The sequence below is a fragment of the Sander lucioperca genome, chromosome 11 (assembly GCF_008315115.2).
Source record: "Sander lucioperca isolate FBNREF2018 chromosome 11, SLUC_FBN_1.2, whole genome shotgun sequence".
NCBI classification, from domain to species: domain Eukaryota; kingdom Metazoa; phylum Chordata; class Actinopteri; order Perciformes; family Percidae; genus Sander; species Sander lucioperca.
The window spans coordinates 17,074,043-17,097,759 of record NC_050183.1 but is presented as its reverse complement, the minus strand read 5'-3'; the positions used below and the strand labels follow the sequence as shown (position 1 = coordinate 17,097,759).

At 41.5% G+C, this 23,717-nt stretch overlaps 1 protein-coding gene and 2 long non-coding RNA genes across 3 annotated transcripts in view; 2 read left to right on the top strand and 1 right to left on the bottom strand.

Annotated features, from left to right (window-relative positions):
• Positions 1-23,717, top strand: part of gmds (GDP-mannose 4,6-dehydratase) — a 186,200-nt gene that overhangs the window by 120,430 nt on the left and 42,053 nt on the right. The window lies entirely within an intron of this gene.
• LOC118496238 lies at positions 45-22,817 on the top strand. The gene is made up of 5 exons (XR_004898762.1): positions 45-329; positions 3,009-3,023; positions 7,252-7,262; positions 11,735-11,745; positions 22,807-22,817. It is a non-coding gene; the product is annotated as an uncharacterized LOC118496238 (long non-coding RNA).
• LOC116038157 lies at positions 4,653-7,927 on the bottom strand. Its single transcript, XR_004102039.1, has 3 exons — positions 7,796-7,927; positions 5,048-5,053; positions 4,653-4,663 (listed from the first exon to the last, which is right to left on the bottom strand). It is a non-coding gene; the product is annotated as an uncharacterized LOC116038157 (long non-coding RNA).

The following is a 23,717-nucleotide window of genomic DNA, read 5'->3' as shown; positions in this document are numbered from 1 at the left end:
GAGAAGGCTCTGTCCCCAAAGCTGCGGAGGTTGGACTAGTGGATGGAGAGGAGACCGGCTGAGGTGGATCTGAGGGACCGTGAGGCTTGGTAGGGGGAGAGGAGGTCAGTGAGGTATGATGGGGCCAGATGGTGGAGGGCTTTGTAGGTGAGGACCAGGATTTTGTAGGTGATCCGGTGGGAGATGGGAAGCCAGTGGAGTTGTTTTAGGACTGGAGTGATGTGGTGCCAGGATTTGGTGCGGGTGATGAGTCGGGCGGCTGCGCTTTGGACCAGTTGGAGTTGGTTGATGTAGGTAGAGCTGATGCCAAGGAGAAGTGAGTTGCAGTAGTCCAGTCGCGAGGAGATGAAGGCGTGAATTAGTCTTTCAGCAGCGGGGGGTGTGAGAGAGGGTCTGAATTTGACGATGTTGCGGAGGTGAAAGGAGGTTTTAATGACTTGGCGGATGTGGGGCTCAAGGGAGAGGGTGGAATCAAAGATCACGCCAAGGTTGCGGGCCTTGGGAGATGGGGAGACAATGGTGCCGTCGATGGTGAGAGTGGGGTTATTGATTTTGCTGAGTGTGGATTTGGAGCCTATGAGGAGGAATTCTGTTTTATCGCTGTTGAGTTTGAGGAAGTTGTGTCGCATCCAGGTTTTAATAGCTGGCAGACAGGAGTTGATGTGGGTGCTGAGGTACAGTAGATCTGGGTGTCATCGGCGTAACAGTGGAAGTCCAGGTTGAAGTGGCCGAGTATCTGACCAAGGGGGAGAATGTAGAGGTATGTACAAACAGGCCGCACTGAGGTAAAAGCGCAGACTGCCTGTCTGGACTGAAAATGGCAAATTGCGCTTTTCCGTGTCATGCATATGCATTCATGGGAGGGTGAAGGGGAAAGTGGGAGTTTCCCAAAAAGAGATGGGAGGGAAGCGTTAAGTGCGCCTAATTATGTATTCCGCGGTATGTACAAAAACCGCCCGTGAAAGCACGCCTCTATTTTGCGGTGAAAATTCTCCGCCTCTTAAAAGCAGGTGTAAACCAGCCACAAGTGGGTTTCCTCGCATATACCTCCTGGTGAAATGGCAGCAGTAATATGAAGATAAGCCAAGGAGACGAGCTGAAAAGATTTTTGCCACAAGGATCATACTTTTTCAGTTGAGTGAACACGAAATCATTAAGCATTACAGATTAAGCAGCCATGCCATATTACAGTTACTGGAAGAAATCAAAGATGACATCGAATCTCCGACTCAGCGTTCACATTCCATTCCAGCAGTTGTTAAACTCCTCGCTACATTACAAATATTGGCATCAGGATCATTTCAAACAGTCATAGCATCAGCAGTGGGAATATTGCAGTCTGCACTCAGCCGTATCATAGCACCAGTACTTAACGCTTTGCTACAGCGCACTAGTCAATACATACATTTCCCCACCACTAATGCCGAAATAACACGCATCAAGCTGTTACCTCATAAACAAGCAGATCAACTTCATTTTCGCTAAATCTTTGTTTTCGCTGTTTTGACTGACTTGGTGGATGAGCCATGATAGAAAGATGCACGCAATTTATGGTATAGTGGGCGGAGAAAGGCGCTGATTACCCGATGAACTGCAGGTTTGGTAAATACAACGTGAGTTGAAGTATCACAGCGTGCGCTTTCTTCGGGTTGGCCATGGCGCTGATAACGCTGCATTCGCAAATGTACGTACATCTGGCCCAGAGTTTGGGAGAGTTGACTGTACATGATCCTGATGATTGTGAAGGCAATGGAGGCTGCAAGTGCCAGTTATGAGTTGTAATGGAAAAGTCGTAGTCAAGGGTGATTTACAGTAAAACAAAAACAAAACATATCTGAGGAATACAGGGGAAAGCTCAGCGTTGGTGTTTTTGGCGTCCCTTTGTGTATAATAAACTGAGTATGACACAAACAGATGACCAGAGCCTTTTATCAGAGTTTACTGATACAAAAAGAGGAATTGTTGTTGTTGCATGAGTGCCTCACTCAAGCGGTCGCCTCCCTCTGAGCCTAAACTGTTATCTTATCAAAACAAAGGATTCTTTGAATATGTAGATGCAGGGAAACACCCTCAGGCAATTGTGTGTGTGTGATAGGAAGGAAAATATTTCCCACTAAGTCCCAGTGAGTGTGCCTGGGGGAAATTCAAAACACCCGTGTCGTTTGTTCTGTACAGTGCTCCCTGCCAACTGTCGCTAGCGTACAGAAAGTGCTTTTGTTTCTCGTGAATTTTGTGTGCACGTTTTGCATCCACAGATAGGAATGTTCCATTTTGCAAGTGGATGTAGCCCTTTGAGGTTTTTGTACAATAACATGTGGTGTAGAGACAGAAAGAGTATGTGTTTTACTTTTGGGAAAGAAAGTGAATGAGAATGACAGATTTTTTTTTTCATATTACACTACATACCTCAAATCACACTGGCTCTATTGTTCAGGCTGGTTGCAAAGATGAATCGTTTAACCCTGTCCTACTACACCGCCAGATTGACTTTATAGTTTGGTCTACAGTATTTTTTAATGTGTGTGCGTGTTTATGGTGTGTGTGAGTACAGGTGCATGTTTTCATTACTCAGAATGTTTATGCATGCTCATACAGTTGAAACGTTGGAAATTCATGGCTGTAGATGCCAAGGCCTTTGGCCAGCAGCAGCAGATGAAATATTAAGTGGTTCCACTGATTTATGCAGCATTACTGAGAGTTTGACAGAAGTTTTACTCAACCGTGATGAGGAAACAATGAGGTTCCTGGATAAAGTTTGCTAGTATACACATGCACTGCACACATGTTCACCCACCTGTTTACTGCCCAGCCAATCACCTTTCTTTTGGCTGTGTTACACTGAATTTGAAATCAGACTTCTTAAATGTTTGAGCTTGTTCCCAAACCTTAATCATACCTCAACAGGAGCCTCCTTTAGAGCAAAGATTACCACCTGAACTATCCTAGCTACACAATTGTTCTTATTAATTAATTCAGCCCCGTTCCCCTATGAGTTACAATGTTGAAAGATTCTGCAGCGCATGGTGTACGTCCAGTGCCAGCCTTCAGTAAGATGCAGGAAGTAGTGTTCTTTTCTTATGTGGTGATGCAAAGAATGTGGAGCGTGTAGTAGTGCATGGGCTTGTAGCAGGAGAGGACCTTCATGTCCCGTCGCAGACCAATAATTCATTTTAAACCGTGATCTTTCCCAAAATGTATCAAGTGTTTTAGTGTCCCAACCCTAACCACACTGTAGTCGCCATGCACTGATATTGTAGAAATAACTAAATAGTAATTTCAAAGGTTGTTGTATTGAACGCTCAAAAACGTAATTAAACGTTTTGCAGGATCGTCCGATGTCAACACTCTGTCGATAGGTTTAACGTCATTCACTTTTATTTCACCAAATGTTTAGCACTGCAACAAAAAAATCCATCTGGCTTTAAAAAAAACAAACAATGAATGGATTGTAACAACGCTTAGATCTATTTTAGGCTTGTTCAGCCTTCCAAGGCATAACATAACAGCACAACATAGAACGTCATCCAACATTTTGGAACTACTGCCTGTAAACATACAGGGGTCGCTTTCTTTTTCTGTTCACTTTGTTGCAAACAAAAAGGTTTGTTGTCCTGTAATTCTCTCACTCTCAGCCCTCAACTCCATCCGGCTTTCTCAGGAGGAAGTGGGCTGTCCTCTGAGATGAAGACTTCCTTTAGTGACTCCCACTGCAGCTCCACAGGAAAGGCTAGAGCAGAAGTGTAAGGGCAGAGTTAGTGCACCCTCAGGCACCATCACTGCGATGGATCCATTTAGTTTGGCAGGGGGGAGGGCAAAATGAGATGATTTGGTGAAGGAAACTGAGAGGGAGAACGTGTGAGAGATGGATAAGGGGAAGAGAGGGAGGATGTGATAAGAAGGGAGGGAAGAGATGGATGGGCATATTCTTTTGTATGTTCTCAGTGACCATTGACCAGGGCTCAGGTCTGCTAATTGTTGATGAGTTAATTTCACTGTATCTCAAAGGCATCTGATACATGTCAGGGGCTTATAAGTACAAAATTATTTACTTCAATTCACCTAAAATGTATGCAGGTGTAGCCTTGCATCTCTCTTTTCCTTTGATGTTATTGTATATATCTTATTTTTTTGGTCACTGGTGGTTAGGGGTGGAAGAAAATCTTTGATTCACATAAGAGTTGAGACTCTTATCTTCCGATTCTAAATCGATTCACAGATTCCAAAAATAGATTTTTAATAAAGTTCTGCGGACGGAACAAAAAAGGAAGACCTCCGATTTTGCAGTTAATCTTCAGAGAAGGCAAGTGTTTTGGGCGCATTATGGAACTAATAATTCAATAATTAGCTTTGCAAGACGAAAGTGTTGAATTGCCTTAAATGATATCAATGTTTCAAATATTTTGTCCACCGTTACTGAAATAAACTGTGCTGTTTTAACACCTCTCTTTCACAATCTGAGCAACGACAACAAAAACACTGAACATTCTAAGTTCCATATATGTAAAAACTAAAAAGTCAGTGTATGTTTGCAGCCTGGGTGTCACCAGTGCGTCACAGGTCCTCTCCGTCAGCTGTAGCGGTTACAAGTTAACTCTACACCGCTACTGTTCCATTTTAACTTTCCGTGTGTATTTCACAGGGTAACAGTGCAGACTTTTAAAACCTCTCTCGAGAACCTTTGACGCACAGATTGCCATATGTGAAGAATTTGCAAAGGTCAGCATGAACCACTGAAAATGGCCCAACTTCACCGCTGCTTTATTATCATTGTACCCCACTGGGCGTCTGACTGTGGAACGATATGGAACGACAGCCACAAGACTGCAGAGTCCCTGCTGAAAAGCTCCAATACAAACACAACCTCTCTCTCTCTCTCTCTCCCCCCCCCCATCTCTCTCTCTCCCTCTCTCTCATAGCCAGGGGTGAGGCATCTGTTTCCTATGCTCAACATGTTGGAGGCACTGCATTCACATACACACACTCTACTGTTTACACTGTTCCTGTTTTATCTTACACATTGGACACATTACAGGAACATTTAAAAAACGCACACCTCTGATGAGCTCAGAGATTGCGTGCGTCTGTGTGTGTGTGTGGAGCGACCATGTGCAATGTTTTGATGACACTGGCTGGTAATCGCTTGTCCTTTACAGTGTCATTTGGCCCTGAATCTGTGTGTTAATGTCCGGATGTTATCGCCTCAGTATCAGCAGGGACGCCGCTCTCATCTGATCTGGTTTCCCTGCTGATAACACTGGCGAGTGTGTGTATGGTAGCGGAGTTATGTTTATTGAGCTCTGTGCTCATCGTGTAATGCCCGAGTGTCACAGCCTTATCTGTGTGTTTTGCTGCATGTTGTATGTATCAGTGTCCATTTTGTCATTGAATTGTGGCAGTACATTTTTGTTGACAAGCAATACGATGCATTAGACGGTTAAGTGAAGTTAGTGAGAACATAGTCTCGCATTGCCAGACCTTCCTCTGGCAATGGCAAAGGTCTGGCTAGTCTACACAGCATTCCGGGATAGGAGTTAGACATGCTATGGCTTATTGCCATTTCTTTAAACCAATCACAATGTTCTTGGGCTGCGCTAAGCGCCGGACGGAGCAACGGTGCCTCTGCAAAATAGCCTCGGGAAGGAACTTGTTTTGGTGGAACGTGCACGTAGGGTGGCAAACTCTGGAATTAAAATGTCTGTTGAGTGTGTGATGAGAATTTTACTCAACAAAAGATCAATATAATTTGATTGTCAGTTCTACTTTGGAGGATGTTTCCCGAATCGACTGGAGTTTAAAATGCCAACACAAAAAAAGCGGAAGCTGAGCGACATCTGGCCGAAAATGAGGGACATCCGGCGGAAACTCCGGCGGCACCGGAACAATCCTGTATTTTTTTATTAACCTTTATTTTACCAGGAAATAATCCCATTTAGATTCAGAATCTCTTTTTGAGGGAGTCCTGGCCAAGACAGCGGTATAATAGTTCCATATTTAAAATATACAGTGAAAAACAGACAACATAAAACTGTAAATGAAACGCCGTCGAAATAGACTAGTGAGAACGTATCAGAGAAAATAATTCATTTATATTTATTTGAATTCTTACCTGACAAAATTATAGCATGGGAAACTACAAGGAAAATCAAATGACCATAATAAAGCCTCTTAGACAAAAATGAACATGACGATTGATCGATTTTAACTTTAGAGGAAAACCTTTATTTTTTTTTTATGTCAATTACTAAAATCCTACTAAAAAACTAAAATAAAACTCTGCTACAAAATCAACGCATGTGTTTACTTTCAGTCTTCATTTGTCTAAAACAGTAACTGTTGTCACTATGGCACTTCATGTATGTGTGTCAGTTATACTTGATATTACTTCTTGATATCAAACATTCAGATTAGATTGTATTGCTCATTTCCCAGGTGTGGCTTACTCATCTTGATGTTAGCTCTAAACTTTATACTGCAGTTTCCTGGCCTCCTTCTCTGTAACCTTCCACGTCACAATGTTTCCCATCCAATTTTCCATTTTTTTTTGTATCCTTGTAGTCCTCACTTTCGTTCTGATTTCTGTATTAGACGGTGATGTTTTAATGACGTTATAGAAGCTGGTGGATGAGGCTGGTAGCGTACAGCAGGTGATCGCAGATAGCTGACTTGAAAATAAATTCCCACAGGAAACTTGTGTGTGTGCCAGTGTGTTTCAGGAAAAGGTGAGTGTGTTTGTGTGTTTCATGGCTCCCTTTGCTCCTGCTGCCGTGGTCAGATAACGTTAATGAATCAATAGTCACTTGAAAGAGAGATAAAGAGGACAGAGGATGGAGCGGGATTTTATCTGTTTTTAAAATATTATGTTGTGCCCTACCTCATGTTTTGTGAAAATGATGAATGTGCCGTTTCCCAGATGTCCCCAAAGACCCTCTCTCTCTCTCTCTCTCTCTCTCTCTCTCTCTCTCTCTCTCTCTCTCTCTCTCTCTCTCTCTCTCTCTCTCTCTCTCTCTCTCTCTCTCTCTCTCTCTCTCTGTCACCCAGTACTTTATCAGTGTTGTCTCAGCATATGAAGATAAGGCAAACCACTCGTCAGACAGAGTTGATGTTGGACGTTTCTGTAAAACCCATATTATTTTCAATTCTAACATTTTTTAACCTCCTTTGCCATTTCTTCTTTCATTCTTTCTATACCAACATACGACAACTTCAGTAAGGAAACGGTGTGATTCAGTTTAGGCAACCACTTTGTTAAAGTTAGAAAAAAGGTTGGTTTAAGACTAAAAACACATGCTGGTTTTTTACTTAAAGCCTTTCTATGTGCCCATTCGCCGCCATTACTGACACCCGCAGAAATAGTTTCTATCTCGCTGCAAAAAGGGACACACTACTTCCTTCAGTGGCACTCAACATTGACATTGGACATGAATAGTGTGCTGCAGAATCTTACAATATGAAGTTAATTCCAAGGGAGACTAGGCTGACATAAAGCATCCACCTTCTCTCTGCCAGACGGCTTAACCTGGACAGTGTATAGCATCAATCTCTTGACTACGTCTGTCCCGCCCTAGTCTATATCCTTGACGTTCCACCTCCGGGATTGCTCCGTTGCCGCCGGAAAATCCGCCGGATTTCACTCATTTAGGCCGGATAGCTGTTGCCTTGGGCTTCCTTTGTTTCGGCATTTTAAACCGCCGATTTATGAGGACTATGGTTAACTGCTCCTCAGATCTCTGCAGGGTAAATCCAGACAGCTAGCTCAATCTGAGTTTTCTGTTGCACGACTAAAAAAACTTTTAACACGTTCCACCAAAACAAGTTCCTTCCGAGCCTATTTTGCAGCGGCACCACAGCTTTTCTCCGGCGCTTACCAGCACCCAAGACGATTGTGATTGGTTTAAAGAAATGCCATTAAACCAGAGCACGTTTTCCTCCCATCTCGAATGCTATGTGGAGTAGCCAGACCCTCCTACAGTGCTTTGGAGGAGGGTCGGGCCGGCAAAGCGAAACAAGAATTATTGGCTACAATATGACATTGAGTTGAATCGGGATGGGTTGAGGATGTAAAAAAATGTAATACCTGTAGGAAACTCAACTGAACATGATGGAAACTGCTCTCTAAATGGCCTGAGAACCTTTTTGCTATACTAAAAATTTAAAATGTATCCCAGATTTAAAGAAAATGGCTATTATCTAGAGTCATCTAGCAATCATTGATTGCAGTGTAAGATCTGCCCTCCAAACTGTTGGTGTCAAATGATTACTGCCCTGCAGCCCCTCCCAGACTGCCTAATCAATCCAACATGGCTCTCGTTTGGACGGCAGCATCCCGGAGGGCCCGTGGCCCCTGCACCTCCATAAATACACTAACAGCTTTCTTAAATATGTGACAAAATACCGTTAAAAGTTTACAGGCTGGGCGTCTGTGTGCACCCTGCTTACACCAGGGAAGGAGTTACTCTTCCACCTGCAGTGGAGATTTGAGGAGCAGGGGAGAGGATGTAGTTGCATTTAAAACTCAAACTGGGCTGCTTTAGTGGTTCACACACACACATATGTGTACCTCATACACACACCTGCTCTTGATTGCCCAATTTGTAAGCGATGTAGTGGCCGCAGGGGACTCAGGGGAGCAGAGAAACAGTAAACAGGCTGATAGCATCTCGTATGAGATCACTGCGCCTGGAACCATGTTCTAAGCAGAGAGACTAAGCCCAACACACACACACACACACACACACACACACACACACACACACACACACACACAGCTGTGAAGAGGAAAGCAGACTTTGTTCTGAGTGATAGAGGAACAGCAGTGGAGCGTTTATGAGCCTTTACAGTGTAAACGGAGTCGTCTTCTGGCAGTGCTGCTCCTGGTTTCAGCCTTGAGGTCCAAGGGGTCAAAGTTTAAACCTAACCTGTTGTAGAAATCTGGAAATTCAATTCTCAAAGCTAGCTTGGACTGACACCTGGACAGTCTACTTGCTGCCCCCTTTACTGTCTTCCCTGCTTCTGGTTTGTCACTTAAACCCTCTAAAAAGAGTGACTCTCCTGACTGAATCTCTGACTCTCTCTTTCCTTTCTTCCTTTTGGTTTTCATGATTACACCTCGTTCATCTGGTCTGTCCGATTCCAGTTTCCCATGGCGATATCTGTTTTCAGATTTCGTGGAAAGACTATAAATATTACAACTCCCACAGTTTAAACTAAATCTATCTCCTGCTATCAGACTTTATGTTGCAGCCAATCACATTACACCATCACTGATAACGAAACATATGTACAATTAGCTTCCTGTGTTGTGTATGGTGTTATCTCCATTTCACACATGCTCTGGGCTTGATTTCAGGGTGGGGGTTACTATCCTCCCTGTTGGGGAAAAAAAAAAAAAAAAAAAAATGACACAGCCCTTCTTCTGTCCCCCTTGCATTAAGGTCGCTGCTTTATATTGTTTAAATTTCGACAATTTGTACATTTAGTAGCGGCTAGCTGATTATCGGCACTGGCCGATTATCGGGCTGTTATTTGGTTTACAGATTATCTGGATCGCCGTTTCATTTGCCTGATAACCGATAAAGTAAATTAATTAAATAGTGCGCTACTTTGGCTCTTCTACAGCTCTGTGTCTGTCATTTTGCTTCGGTTTCACTCACCACTGCATCTGACTTAATGTCCCGCCCACAAAGCTATCGGACTCTTTTACTGTGTAGTTTGTTGAAAGTTTGTAATGTATTAAATAATTGCTTAAAGCATTTAAACAAAGATTCGTGTTGGAGTTTATAACTTTTCCAAAATCTTAATTTTGACGTTTTTACTGGAATTGCATATTGGTTCCATATATCAGCTATCGGTTTTATTAACTACTAATAATCGGTATCGGTCTTGAAAAACCAGTATCGGTCGATCCCTAATTCACATGACTGCCGGTCCTCCAAGACCGCCGCCACCTTTTTTTTTCATAAATAAGAGCGATGATAAGATAAATTAGCCAACCAGCTTTGACTTTGTGAAGGCATCTTGTCAACTAACTTTGTATCTTTCTGCAGCGTTTGAGAGGGGGTCATTATGATGGTCCCACTTATAGGCATGACTTGTTGGTAGCAAGGGAGGGTACATCATCTGACATACTGTAGTTTACGGAGTTGAATTCAGAATTGATTTATAAAAAATGGATTCATCATTACAGCTGGCTATCAGTTCTTGGGATAACCCAATACAAAGTAGTATCAGAACTTCTTCAGTCAAACGAAACCTGCATTAGTTTTTTTGTTTTGTTCCCATATCTAGGAAAAAAACCCCCAATTTGTATGGTTTTGCTTGCAGCTAATCAACGCAGGCATTCTTTGATTTATTGCGTCGTGTGATTGGTCTTGCCTCGCATTTGGCATCAGTTTAGAATGCCAACTATGGTGGTTCAGACTTGGCCTCGAGTGTCTCCAACAGCCATAAGGACGTTACAACAGCCCGAACAGCACTAACGATCAAAGCGGTATCGATCGTCTTGACAATGACCCCACAGATGGCTGGGTTTCCCTACCGTTTAGTCAGAACTGAAGAAGTGAGACGAAATGTCTTCAAGTCACCTTTACCAAGTCTAGTTAGCCTTTATTTTAACTTTCCTTGGAGTCCTAGGACATGTTTTCCAAGTATTTGTTTTGTCCAACCAATAGTCCAAAGCCCCCCAAAAAAAATCTATTTAGAATGATATAAAAAACGCAAATCATCACATTCGAGAGGTCGGAACCAATGAACGTTTAACGTTAACATTGATGAATTACTTTTTACACAATTGTGATTAATGTTGACAAAATTGCCAATTGACAAATTGATTAAGCAACCAATTGTTTCACCACTAATAAAATCGAGACGTTGATGCCCTATTCCCCGTCCATTCCTGTCGGGGTCCACCACTCCCCTTTGGAAATCAGTTTCACATCGTCTGTGCTCGTCCTCTATCATCCTGCAGATTTTTTCCTCTGTAGGAAGTAAGTGCTGTGATATTCCATGCAGCAGGCAGTTTGTGGTGAGCGATATAGAAGTAAAGCTACCCAGTCAGTGGGTCCGTTATGTCGGGAAGCAGCGATCACGTCGCTCTCCTCCCCCTGCTGATGTTTGTTTTTCTTCCTGCCTGTTCAAAGAGGGCAAAATAAATAAAGTGCTTTTCTGGCCCAGCATCACTCGTCCCTCTGCTATTGATACCCTCTTTCTGACAGCCGAGGATGTGTGTGTACATATTGCATGTGTGATATTGGGTTACACTACGTGAAATAAAGTACAGAAAATCTGAAGCGACTATTTTCAACGCCTTTCACATTCTCTCTAGCCCCCTGCCTATTCATAACCCAGCTATGACAGATTAGCATGTATCTACTATATTTAACTTAACTTTTAGCTTAACTGGTGTGTGCGTGTGTGTGTGTTCCGGTCCCCCCTTTCCCCCCCATAAATGGTAAAACACTCACGGCAAATGAGAGGGCTCCTTTGAGAAATGTTTCTCATGTTCTCACGGTGTAAAAATGACGCTATCGCAGAGCTCCAAGAATCAGCAGCTCTGTCCACGTTACAAGGAGCTGGGCCCAACCTGTGTGTGTGTGTGTGTGTGTGTGTGTGTGTGTGTGCATGGGTGTGTGTGTTAACATTAAATAGTGAATGACAGTCTTTATGAGACCCCTTCCCTTCCTCTGGTGAAAACATGGAAAGGTTGTTTACTGAGGACTCACTGTTCATACAGCCAGAGGTCAAAGTCATGTGTGTGTGTGTGTGTGTGTGTGTGTGTGTGTGTGTGTGTACTTCCCCGTGCATGTGGCTATGTTTAGATGCACAACTACTACACTGATAATATCAAAGGAATGGCTGCAGGCTTGAGAGAATTTTGTTTTCCTTTTTATGACGCTTTTTTTTTTTTCTTTTTTTTTTTTTTTTGCTCCGTCAGAATATATCCGTCTACATGTTAATGTGATCTGTAAGATATTGATGTGGTACATCACAAAAGCAAGGTGTTAAACTCTAAGGCTGGAGCTGTCATGTAGGTGTCTTAGCCAAAAAAACATCCCTAATATTTTCATCAGCAGCAACAGTGGTTTGTTTGGAGAAGAACTGTGTTGGAAGCCAAGTTGTCTGATGAAAACATCTATTAGAATTAAAGAAATCATCCCCAGAAAATCCAACCACATGGCAGAGTGATTGCTTATTATTTAAAGATATCACCAAAATATCGAAGAAAGGGATTTGCACTTGTCTCATCAGTATGTGTCTCAGTGACGCTAATAAAGCTTTAGCATACAGTATTTTACCAACATCTGGTGACAAGCATCACCCATATGAACATGTACCACCAAGTCAGTATTGGTTTGTGTATTCCTTTATTTTATTTTAATTGATTCTATTCTTTTAGACTAAAATCATAATTTCCGTCTTCATCACATTTGAAGTGTATTCATAAACAACAGTTTAAAGCCTGCAGAAGTCTAGTAAACTTAGCTTTCTTCTTGCTGCATAAACAAAGCTCAGTTGTTACGGTTGAATGCTTAGAGAGATTTTCTGCTGTTGACAGACGTTCCAAAGAGTGCTCCTTCTGTTTGTTTTACTTATACCCTAAACAACCCTATCAAGTACACTTGTGTCATTACAATTACGTTTTTTCCCCTTCTAGCTGCAACCAAATCTAATTTTCTGGCTTTTAGGATCAAGCTCGTTGTGTATGACTACTTAAAGACCCCGTGCACCCACACAGAGGGCTGGTACGACCTCTGCTCAGGTTGGAGTTGGGCAGCGTTAGGATTTATGTGAGGTCACCAGAATCTATGTACTCATATGAATGAATGATTGAAAAAAAATTGATGGACAATAGGTGTGCAAGAGCTTTAAAGCTTTAGTGCATAACTTTTTGATATTAAAGGTGCAGTAGGTAAGACTTATAAAACTAACTTTCTGTCATATTTGCTGAAACTGACCCTATGTTCCAGTAGAACTACATGAAGCAGGTAATTTAAAAATAAAATCTAGCTCTGGCACCACCTACAACTTGTAGTGAGATTTGCAAAAATCCACCGCTCCCTGTTCAGATGCACCAATCAGGGCCGGGGGGGGGGGGGGGTCTAACTGTGTGTCAATCACTGCTCATGCACACGCATTCATTCTCCCTTGTGGGGGGAGGGGCTTAGGAGACCGTTTTGGGCTTTAGCGAAAAGGGGGGAGGGACTGAGAAGTTGTCAATGTTCAAATTCAAAGTCCTGGATCTTCACAATCCTACCTACAGCACCTTTAATGAACGTCCGTTACATTCAAGCCATTGCCAAATGAGTTGCTACAAAGCTTATTAAGACTAACAGCTCCACACAACTGGAGCCACTCTCTGGGGCGGTGTGCGATCACGGAAGGCTTGTATCATGTGGACGCACCGACAGTGACTATAGCTTTAATACATCTGTAACTTTTTTTTTTTTGTTAAGTTTTTGTATGAAAAATGTATTAGTTTGTTATGAGTATTAAAAAGGGTTGATAGTTGAATAAAACAATCCTTACAATCTGCGTGAGAATCAGAAGTTAATAACATGATTTTTAAGTCAGACCTTGTAGTTAATTTAACAAATAACAATTAATTCGTCTGCCCAACATTTCTGTGCAGCATGTCTGGCTAGAATGTGGGTTGCCAGATCCAAGTGGTGAGCTGAGGCTTTGGTGTAGCTCTCTGTACTGATATGAAAGTACCAGACTTGGCAACCTCACTGTGATTACAAGACTCTGTAAAGTTACTGCTCCCAGCTGATGTTCGCCAAGAAATAGTTCCAGCATGTAACTCCCCCTAAAACCAACCATAAAACCATAAATTGTCATTTTGAATATTTGTTTACAGATTAAATAACCGAGATACATTGTGTTAATAATTAGTGAGCCTTAAATACTGTACGCTTTGTCCTGGGCTAAGTTAGGTTGATGGGAGTGATTGAGTAAAAAGCTTTAACATGTTGGTGTGTTCCTCTAAGTTGTCTTTCCTTTGGACACAGTCTTGATTTAAAAGACGTTGGGGACTCACCAGACTCAGCACTGTGTGAATGCAATGTTTTGGACTCTCTGTGATCGACTGCAACCTCCCTCATCTATCAGACTGTGTGACCTCTTCAGGGTAATGGGCTGTTGACTGCGAAAGAGCATCCTCTGAGGTTAACCACTGCTGTGAGGCTCGCCCAGCAGAACATGGTCAGAGTGAAACAGACAGTGCCGAGGTGCGGCCATCTCTGCGTCATCCCCGTCCATGTTACAGCAGCGTGTGCATGTGTCTCTGTGTGCGTATGGGGTGAAGTCAGCCTGTAAATATAGCCTTGTCTTTGACTCGACGTCCAGACAGTCTGTGTCTGACAAGGAGAAACGCTGCAGTCTCTGACTTTTTTGGTCAAAACACAACAGGAGAGAGAGAGAGGAGGAGGAGAGGAGGAGGAGGAGTGTGTTTGTGTGGGTGAAGAGGAGGGGGTTTAATAATTTCAGCCATCTCTAAAAATAGGGGGCTCAGTAACAGAAAAAAATCCGTGCTGCTAAAAATCACAGCTCCATAGCAGCCATTTGGATGATGTGTGCTCCCTGAGGTGGAGCCTGGGAAAGTTAGCTGTGTGTGTGTGTGTGTGTGTGTGTGTGTGTGTGTGTGTGTTATAAAGCAGTCATGTTTGGGCTGCTATAGCCCAATTTGTCCTGGTACGGTCTGGTTAGGTCTGGTCTGGTTCGAGGTCCTGCCCTTTACTGACTCATTACAAGACCATCAGGGATCGTGAGATGCCAGCGGAAGTATAAATAAAAAAGCCTAGTCCTTAAATGAGAAAATAGACTGTAGTCAAACATAATTGAGTAAAGTTGCATAAAATATGTTGGAAAGGAAAACTCATTCGATGAAAGGAACTTCAGGAATGTGAGCCCACCAGTCTCCATTTCAGTGCTTTTAATCCATTTTCCCACTCTATATCTGGTCCCTCTGGCTGTCTGTTGAAAGGGTGTAGGCCTTTATTGTGCTCAACTGCATTCATTTAAATGCTATTTTTACCAGCTGGTTTATCTGTACTGAGTTGTAATGGGTGGCAGGACTTAGTCACTGAGCCTCAGACTGAATGTCTCGGCAGGCCCAATTTGAGAAACATATGAGTTTTGTGTTATTAGGTTGTTATGGCCATTACGAGTATAGTCACAGAAAATACTGTTTAATGCAACATCATTTCAGGAAATAGTCTTGATGTTTCTGTATCAAACGACCTGCTGCACATACTTTATTGACATTTTAACTCTAGCTAACTCAGTTTATGGTTTGTGTGATTCTGTGTAATTAGCTTTTCTATTGTGAAGAGAGATGTACAGTGAATACATTTCCAGTTGGAACAAACTATTATTTTGTAATGAATATAAATGTTTTGTTTTTAAAATGTTATTGTCAATGTATCATCAACATTTGGCTCCACATATTTATATAGTCTAGTGCTCATGTCATACATCCCCCAGTAGCCTACAGTTATGCAGTATAACCACAGTATTTTCATTGTCTTAGAAAAATTGTATTATTTAAATGTATGAAAATATGGAAATACGTATAAAAAGTTTTGATTGTTTGGCTGTAGTGTTCCAAATATCACATAGTAGCTAAATATTTATATAGATAAAGAAATATTTCTTACTAAAAATATTTCAAGACTTTTTAGTCATACTTCAATTCTGTTATTTTTCTCTTCAACATATAATTACCATTCAAGTAGCCTTTATTAGGTACACCAGGTGCTTTTGTTAGGAATTATTTCCGGTTTAATATGCTGCAACGTCTTTGAAATTTGAGTTTCTGTGGTCCACCAAAAGTAGGCCCAAGTACATAGATTTGACACCAATATAAGACCTTAGTTTGGTAAATATAAACACGTTTTAAACTTCTTCTTTTTTTTCATTTAATAAAATATGCCAAACTGTATGTCACTGTTCTGATTTTACCTAAAAATTAAAGTCCAAAGTTAGACAAATTTCCAGATTTAGATCTGGAAATATTTAATCAAAGAATAAAGTTCCCATCAATCTTGATGCTTAAAGTGTCAAGTTTTAAATGCACTTTGATGCTCAAAACAGACACATTTCGCTCAGTTTTCAAATAGTATTAAGGTTAAATACCCAGCCACAGAGAAAAGAAGTTAATATTGCAAACCTTTATGAAACTACCTCTCCTCTCTGTCCCAGCTGTGCTATGTCAAAATGTTTGTACTGATATGGATTGTGTGACAGTGTTGTGCTGGCAGCGCTGTGCAGTTCTTACGTGTTGTTGTGCTGTTTAGAGAGGCAGGTAGGACTCAAATCACCTGGTTAATAAGATGCCACTTAACATATTGTAGAGTGAAACCACTTGTCAGAGCCCAGAGGGGTGTGTGTGTGTGTGTGTGTAGGGTGTGTGTGTTTGTAGGGTGTGTTTATGAAAAGGTGTGTGCTTTTTGTACTACGGCACGTACGCTCAAAGAACAAAAGGATCCTTTGAGAGCAGAATTTCAGAGGAAGCTGTCAGACGTGTCCATTCTTCTCTAAGCCGGTGTTTGGGATAATCCTGCACTGTTATGGAATGCTGTTTAACACACAGACAGACACACTCACAATGTGTTGCCATTCACTCACATGTAACTTCATACACCCTCTGTTCGCTCAGGTGACACAACCCACAACCCACTCGTTAAATGCTTGAATTTATCTTTGCAAATTTCAAATTGTTCATCTCAGGATAAGTTACCATCCATGGCCGTTACCACCAACAAGGAGGTTATGTTTTCAGTTTGTCTGTTTGTCAGCAGGATTACCGAAAAAACTTCTGGCCCAATTTTAATGAAAGGTGGTGGAAGAGTGTAGCATGAGCCAAGGAAGTAAAACCCATTCAATTTTGGAGCGGATCCGAATCGCGAGGCGGATACACAAATTATTGTTCACAATAGGGCATTTGTCCTTAGCGGAGGTCCATGCTCTCCGTTTTAGTATAGCTAAACATAGTACAGGTGTTTTCATTGACATATTTTACTGTTGTGAGACTACTACCACTTTAGACAAATCTTGATTGTGGACAGAAGTAAACAAGCCACTGTTACTGCGGCTTCACTTCACTGGTAAACTTGCGTATATCGCTGTTAATGATTGACTGTTGTTATATCACACATATCTGCTTCTTCTGTCAGTGTAAATGCGTTCCGTTGTTCACTGCCAATTTTGGGAAACTGTTTTGCCTTTTTCATCCCATCATGCAAGACCGGCGTTTTTATGTACAGTATATCCCCTTCGGACCACATTATTGTTTTTAGGAATGACAGAGCCGAAGCTGGGCGATAAATACGTGTTTTCAAGTCTTTTTCAAGGTCTAATCCATTGCAGCATCTTTTTATGATGGTTTGTTCATTGTGCTCTGGAAGTAGTATACGAAATGCAGTTACATGACAAGTAGAAAGTATTATAGTATTTCTCCTTAGTCAAGTATAAGGATAAGATTGGCTTCAACCATTGGCTAAGTTTTAAGAACTAAAACTGGAGTCAAGATGGAGATCTGTGTATGGGAAGCGGGAGTGACCCATGGTGTTTGTCATCCTCTGAATTGTTGTGATGCAAGCTGTAATTAGAACTTTGGAGTTAAATATAGGCATATGTAAACATCTACAGTAGTAGGAGGTTATCTGGCCTCAGTGCTGTATCAGTTTTGGGGCCTATGTCATTCTGGAGTCGTAATTTCAATATTATTTGCCTAATCTCAGTACATGATGGCTGTAGATGATTGCCAGTGTATCCGGGAAGTAGTGGCCTTGATGGATGTGGGTCTGAAAAGACCAGCTGATAACACAGACTCATGACGTACATGAGCGAAACCATGTTGGAGCCCAACTGTGACGTCCCACCCTGATGCATGAATGTCTTGTATCATAGCTGTGAGCGCAGGTCATTAATCTCATTATCAGTGGTATGAGGTTGGGCTGGCAGGCCGGAGCTGCGTCTGCTCCAATCGAAGGCTTCTCTCTGGCCCACGCCAAAATAAGAACACTTTTCTTCTTATTTTTCAGGCTTCAACATTCTTGTCTGGCAGCTATGCAAGCATGTTGTGGAACAGAGCTGAGAACCTCTTAAGCTACTAATGATCTGGAAAAGCCGCTCCGGTCGAGGTCTGTAGCGTGGAAGAGTCTCCCAAACTCTCCAGTGATATACCATTAGGGCCCATGTTAAATTCTGTGAGAATACACTGCCTGTTGGCAAAGCCGCAATCATTCAGACAGACTCATGTCATGTGGCTTTAAGTGATTAGAAATTAAAGGCATATATATAGTTTATTTGAAATTTACAATACTCTGTCTGTATTTGTGCAGGAATTTGAATGAATCCCTGCAGTAGTGCATTTGTGGTTTCATGTAAATGGGTGAGGCATAAAGTGTGCTTTGTGTATATGCCCGTGTGCCCCATGTGGGTAGGTACATACGTACGTGTGTGTGTGTGTGTGTGTGTGTGTGTGTGTGTGTGTGTGTGACCCTGGGGGTTAATGGCATTAGCAGGCCGTGATTGGGCCTGATGGCTTTCTGCGACCATAATAGCGGCTCCATTAAGTGTTTACCGTGAGCCATTCCACATGTCAGCTGTACTCAAGAAGCCAGAGACAGAGGACCGAGGGGGGCGTAACAATCTGGGACGCTGGGAGGGCGGCAAGAGACACAGAGGAGGGGAAGGGGAGGATGGAGGGGGTCAGCTGGCCGCAGAGAAGGGAGGTCCAGATAAGTCGTCACTTTAGCTGGTGTTTAGTGTGGTTTGTTCCTCTTCCCATCCACTTTGCTGAAATGTCTTTGAGCAAGACACTTATTTATTTAGGTGTAATAGTATCTAGGACAAATTAATCTACGCTACAGGGATTGATACATTATTTTCATTATGACAATCTATTCATAAGCAATAAAGAGTTCATGGCCTGAAACAGCATTTTTGCAGCCTTTGGTATCACAGTGCTGAGAGTGAGCACTATGTGACCTATACATAACTATTCTGAGTCAGCAGACTGCCTTTGGTTTGTACCAGGGATTTTCCCGCAGCCTAGTAGCTTTGGTTGTGCTTTATCTGTCCTCTATCTGACAGGGGCATATGGAAAAGATTAAATATAATACACTTTCAGGAAAAAAGAAGTGGCAGCCACCACAGCTGAATGCTAAAGTTATGAAAACTCCTACTGTATTAAAGTGACCGTTTTCACCAGAAATGCGCATCCTAAAGAATTTACTGATTTGTGAAGTACTGCTGCTTTTTTCTATTTGATGTAGTGATTATTATGTTTTTGCTACAAGTTTAGTTTTATTTTGATAGGTACAGTACCATTGAGGAGACATAAAAGCTTATAGACAAGTTAGCAGCAGGTTTCCTTGACTGACAGCAGTTTCAGCTGATGCCTTTCAGCTAGGAATGGGTTTCAATAGAATGTTATCATATTCATTCATTTAAAACCCTATTCTCTCTATTTGAATTTATTTTTAAGTCATTATGTTTTTAGGATTACATTGTTTAATCTATGTTATATATTTTAAATATCTGACGGATGGAGATGCTTCATCACATTGGTGTAAAAATCTGTCCTGCTCATTGGTTTGCAATATAAACAGTATGGCACATTTCTAAAGTGTATTGTCGTACTTCCCAATCCTTCCCAATCCTACTTAAATAATAAGAAATGTGTTAGACTTTGCAACAAAGCTTAACAAGTCTGGGTATTTTACCAACTTGTAACCAGATCTGAAAATGTCACAGACGTTACATACATGCATGTTTTTCGACAGTCTCTGAACGAGAAATAGAGCATTTGAACTTTGGTCACCCCTTCTCCCTTGTGTGTGTCAGAATATAATTCAGGTAAAGGGGTTGCGGGTGGTTGGAGGGGTCAGTGTCTGTCTCTGAGCTGGTCGAGTACGGAGTGTGATGGGGGTCATCCTGTGGCCATGTGAACAGGAAGGTACGGGTTCAGTGTGAAGGGCTGAGCCTTTGAGCTGTTTATCAGATATCTAATGAAGCAGAGCAATGCTGAGAGAGGCAGGAGGGGCAGCAGAGGAGAGAAGTGAAATGGGGGTACAAGGAGAAAGAGAGAAGGGTGGGGTGATGTAAAAGAGTTTGAGAAAAAAATTAGTTCAATGTGGGAAAACCCGCAGTGAAGCCAGCACTCTCCCCTAAGCTGTTATCCCTGAACGGGGAAGAGAAGAATGAACCACAGTCTCCCATGATTTCACTCTATTCCCACTACAACGAGCAGACACATACACATCATATTATTTATCACATTTCCTGGTTAAAAAAAATCAGCAGAGGCTATATCACTCAGCTCCTGCTGTAAACATTTTCTCTGGCTGCGAGAGAAGCCGAGCTGCGTTCCCAACTCCCATCATCGCAGTCCAGTTTACTACAGGCCACACATTCATCAGCGTGGTCAGCAGGAAAAGGGAAAGAGCCTGCTTCATTACAAGTTCAAATAATCAGCCAGTCAAGATGATCAAAACAGTTTTACAGTGTAGATGTCGGTGTTTGATATTTCACCGTTTCTAGTAATAATTAATCCAGCTCACATTGAGAAGGGAAAGGTTGGATTATTTTAAAATGGCAGAATGTGAATTAATTCTCAGGCGAGATCTATGGTCGGTATTGTTTGTTTTCTTAAATACTATATTGTATGTCAGGCTGTAAGTAGCAATGATTTTTTTTTTTTTTTGTTTGATCTAGAAAACGGCCTAACAATTGTTTAAAAAAAAAAAAAAAAAAAAATTACCATCACAATTTCTATAAATTGTTTGTTTTGTTTGACCAAAAGTCCAAAACTCAGATATTCCTTTTACAATCATATATAACAGAACCACAGCAAAGCTGAAATGTCTTTTGACTTAAATTTGCCATTTTGCTTGAAAACCCAATTAATTGTGGTTGATTTTCTCTCCGCTTCTCCGTGTTTTAATGTCCATCAATAACCTGCATAAAAAAAGTATAGAAATAAAGTTGACTTATTGTAAATCTGTCAGTGCATTAACCAGCTAATTGATGTTTATGTTTAGGATTAGTAACATGCATTTTTACTTATGGTGAAATTCGGCTTTCCTTTATCATTTATGGTAAAGGAAATGAAATACTTTCCATGTATGTTTTTTGTACCCTTCTTTTTCCTTAAAGGTTCCCTGTGCAGTTGTAGACCTCTTGTAGCACTCTGAGGCTGTTTTTTCTATGAGTGCGTCCCAGTTTTGATTATTTCATGCCTGCGCACATGCAAGGATGCACATTGACTTAACAAACAAAAAATGTGGAAACAATTGGAAACACAGACTCTGATGGCGCTCTGGTCGTGGAAACATGCTTCGATTCGTTTGTCCTGCTGTCAATCATACACTGAGATGCAATTATTGGCTCATGTAGCAGTGTGAGAATCTGTTGTGTTCATCAGGGCCGGAGGGTGAGAGGTCAGGCTCAGGGGAGCCTTCAGCGTTGAGCGGTCAGTTGACCCTGAACGATCCTCAGATAGGATGGCCTCGCCTCCCCAAGGAGGAACATTCCATCACTGTGTGTGTGTGTGTGTGTGTGTGTGTGTGTGTGTGTTTCAGAGCTAGGCATGTGCTTATACAAAGCCACAATCTGCACATACAGTACTTTAGTATCACAACTTACCTTGACCCTTCAGTCTTTTCTGATTGGCCCTGAGTAAGATATCATTGCCATAACATTTAAAAAAAAAAAAAAAATAAAAAATCAATATTCATTGTCCCCAAAAGAATAATTCCTAATGATTTGGATGACCCACCCTGACCTGTCCTCTGTTCATCCTCTGCCATTGTCACAGGTCAAAATGTTGTGCCTATACACAAGAAATTTCAAAATATTTTTAGAAGATTGCCATTAAGTATAACCTAACGTATTCCTGCTCCCCAGAGGATGAACATTTCCCATTTTGGACACAAAAAGCCTCCTTTAGCAACACCAACACGTCAAATGTAAAAGTTGTACGCAACATGTCTAACGGCCATAGTGCCATTAAAACTTATATAAATATTTACCAGAAGATCAATCTGAAGCAGATTCACATTAAATTTGCTGTTGATAATCATGGCTGTCATAGCATATATTGTTATATTTTTAAGGCATCCTGACATTTCCTCTAGCACCACTTTATGGCAAAAATGTTTACTTATGCAAACGAAATATTTAAATCTAGTAGGTAGATTTATATATATACCGAGTATTGTATACTGAGAACATTTATTCTCTAAAATGAATAAAAGAGTGTTTCCGTCGCATGCTTTTTTGTGGGGTGTAATGAACATTGAAGCTTATGGGAACTCAGGTTTTTAGTCTTTTCTTTGTGTGTTTCTGCAAAAGACACACCTATGAGTACTACTGCAGAGGGAACACAGAATCTGCTAAATGTGCAGAGGGAGACAGCCAGTCTCTGCTCTGTCCAACTGTATCACATAAAACATCCTGATGTGGCTGAATGGAACACACATACACACACACACACACACACACACACACACACACACACACACACACACACACACACACACACACACACACACACACACACCATTCAATACAAATCCAAGTAGAGCACATAAACTGTGCTGCTGTGATCCTCAGATAGCGAGACAGACAAAGTGTTTAAGTTACCTCTGTAAAGACAGAGAGGAAACCCACTCCACACCTATCCACCTTTCTGCTGTGGAGAACAGACAGTGTGCGGTTGGACACATTTACAATAGGCCAGAGCAGCTAGTGGTTAACAGTGTGACTAAAACGTCACTGCACAAGTAGTTTTCCATACAGCAGAAGAGGTCAAAGTTGTCACTTACCTTCATGAAGTATAGGAGTTTTGATGTTAATCTACAGTAAACGTCTGTAAAGCACCTGTTGCATTTATCTCTTCATCAAATCAGCTCACTAAATCTATTTAGTGTTTTACCATTCCTCTTCCAAATATTTTAAACTGAACCATGCACAAAAACGTCATTTCTTTATGTAGACATTTTTTTGTGCACCAACGAGTCGCCAATGTCAGTTACTGAGACTACAAGAAGCTGTAACTGTGGCACAACAAAATCATTAGGACTGAGGCATCGACAGGAAGTCTTACTGTATGTCTGCATTGAGTTTTCAGTATGAAGTTTCATGATTTATGAATTATGGTCTCTAATTTAGTATATTGAAGGTGTAACAGTGAGGAGTCGCAGAACATGTTGACATTTATGACTGTAAATGGCAACACAAATCTACTAAAAAAATAAACTTAGCTTTTAACATACTTTGGTTTCTTTTTTTGCTCAAACAGTATGCCAAGAATCCGAAGCACAAATACATAAGAACTTACAATACACAGAATCAATAAAATGTCTGTCTGCCTGTCTGGCTGCCTGTCTGTCTGCCTGCCTGCCTGTCTGTCTGTTCCCTTCGAGTCTCTACTAATCAGGCTAGACGTTCCAGAGGTCAGTGGCTCTGACCTGCTGGCTCTGGTTCACCATAAATATTATGGAACCACGCACAGACGCCCTTGTTGGCTGTTTAATATAGTGCTGGGTCCATGAAGGGACTCAGACTATCAGCTTTCACTGGGGTATATAGGCTAATGATAATACTGGCTGCACCGTGTAGTTAGAAATACAAGTCAGAACTAGATGCTGCTGTACTTTTATTTCTGTAAGTTTATCATCTCCTTAACAATTCTACAGTGTGAATTTCCCCATTGT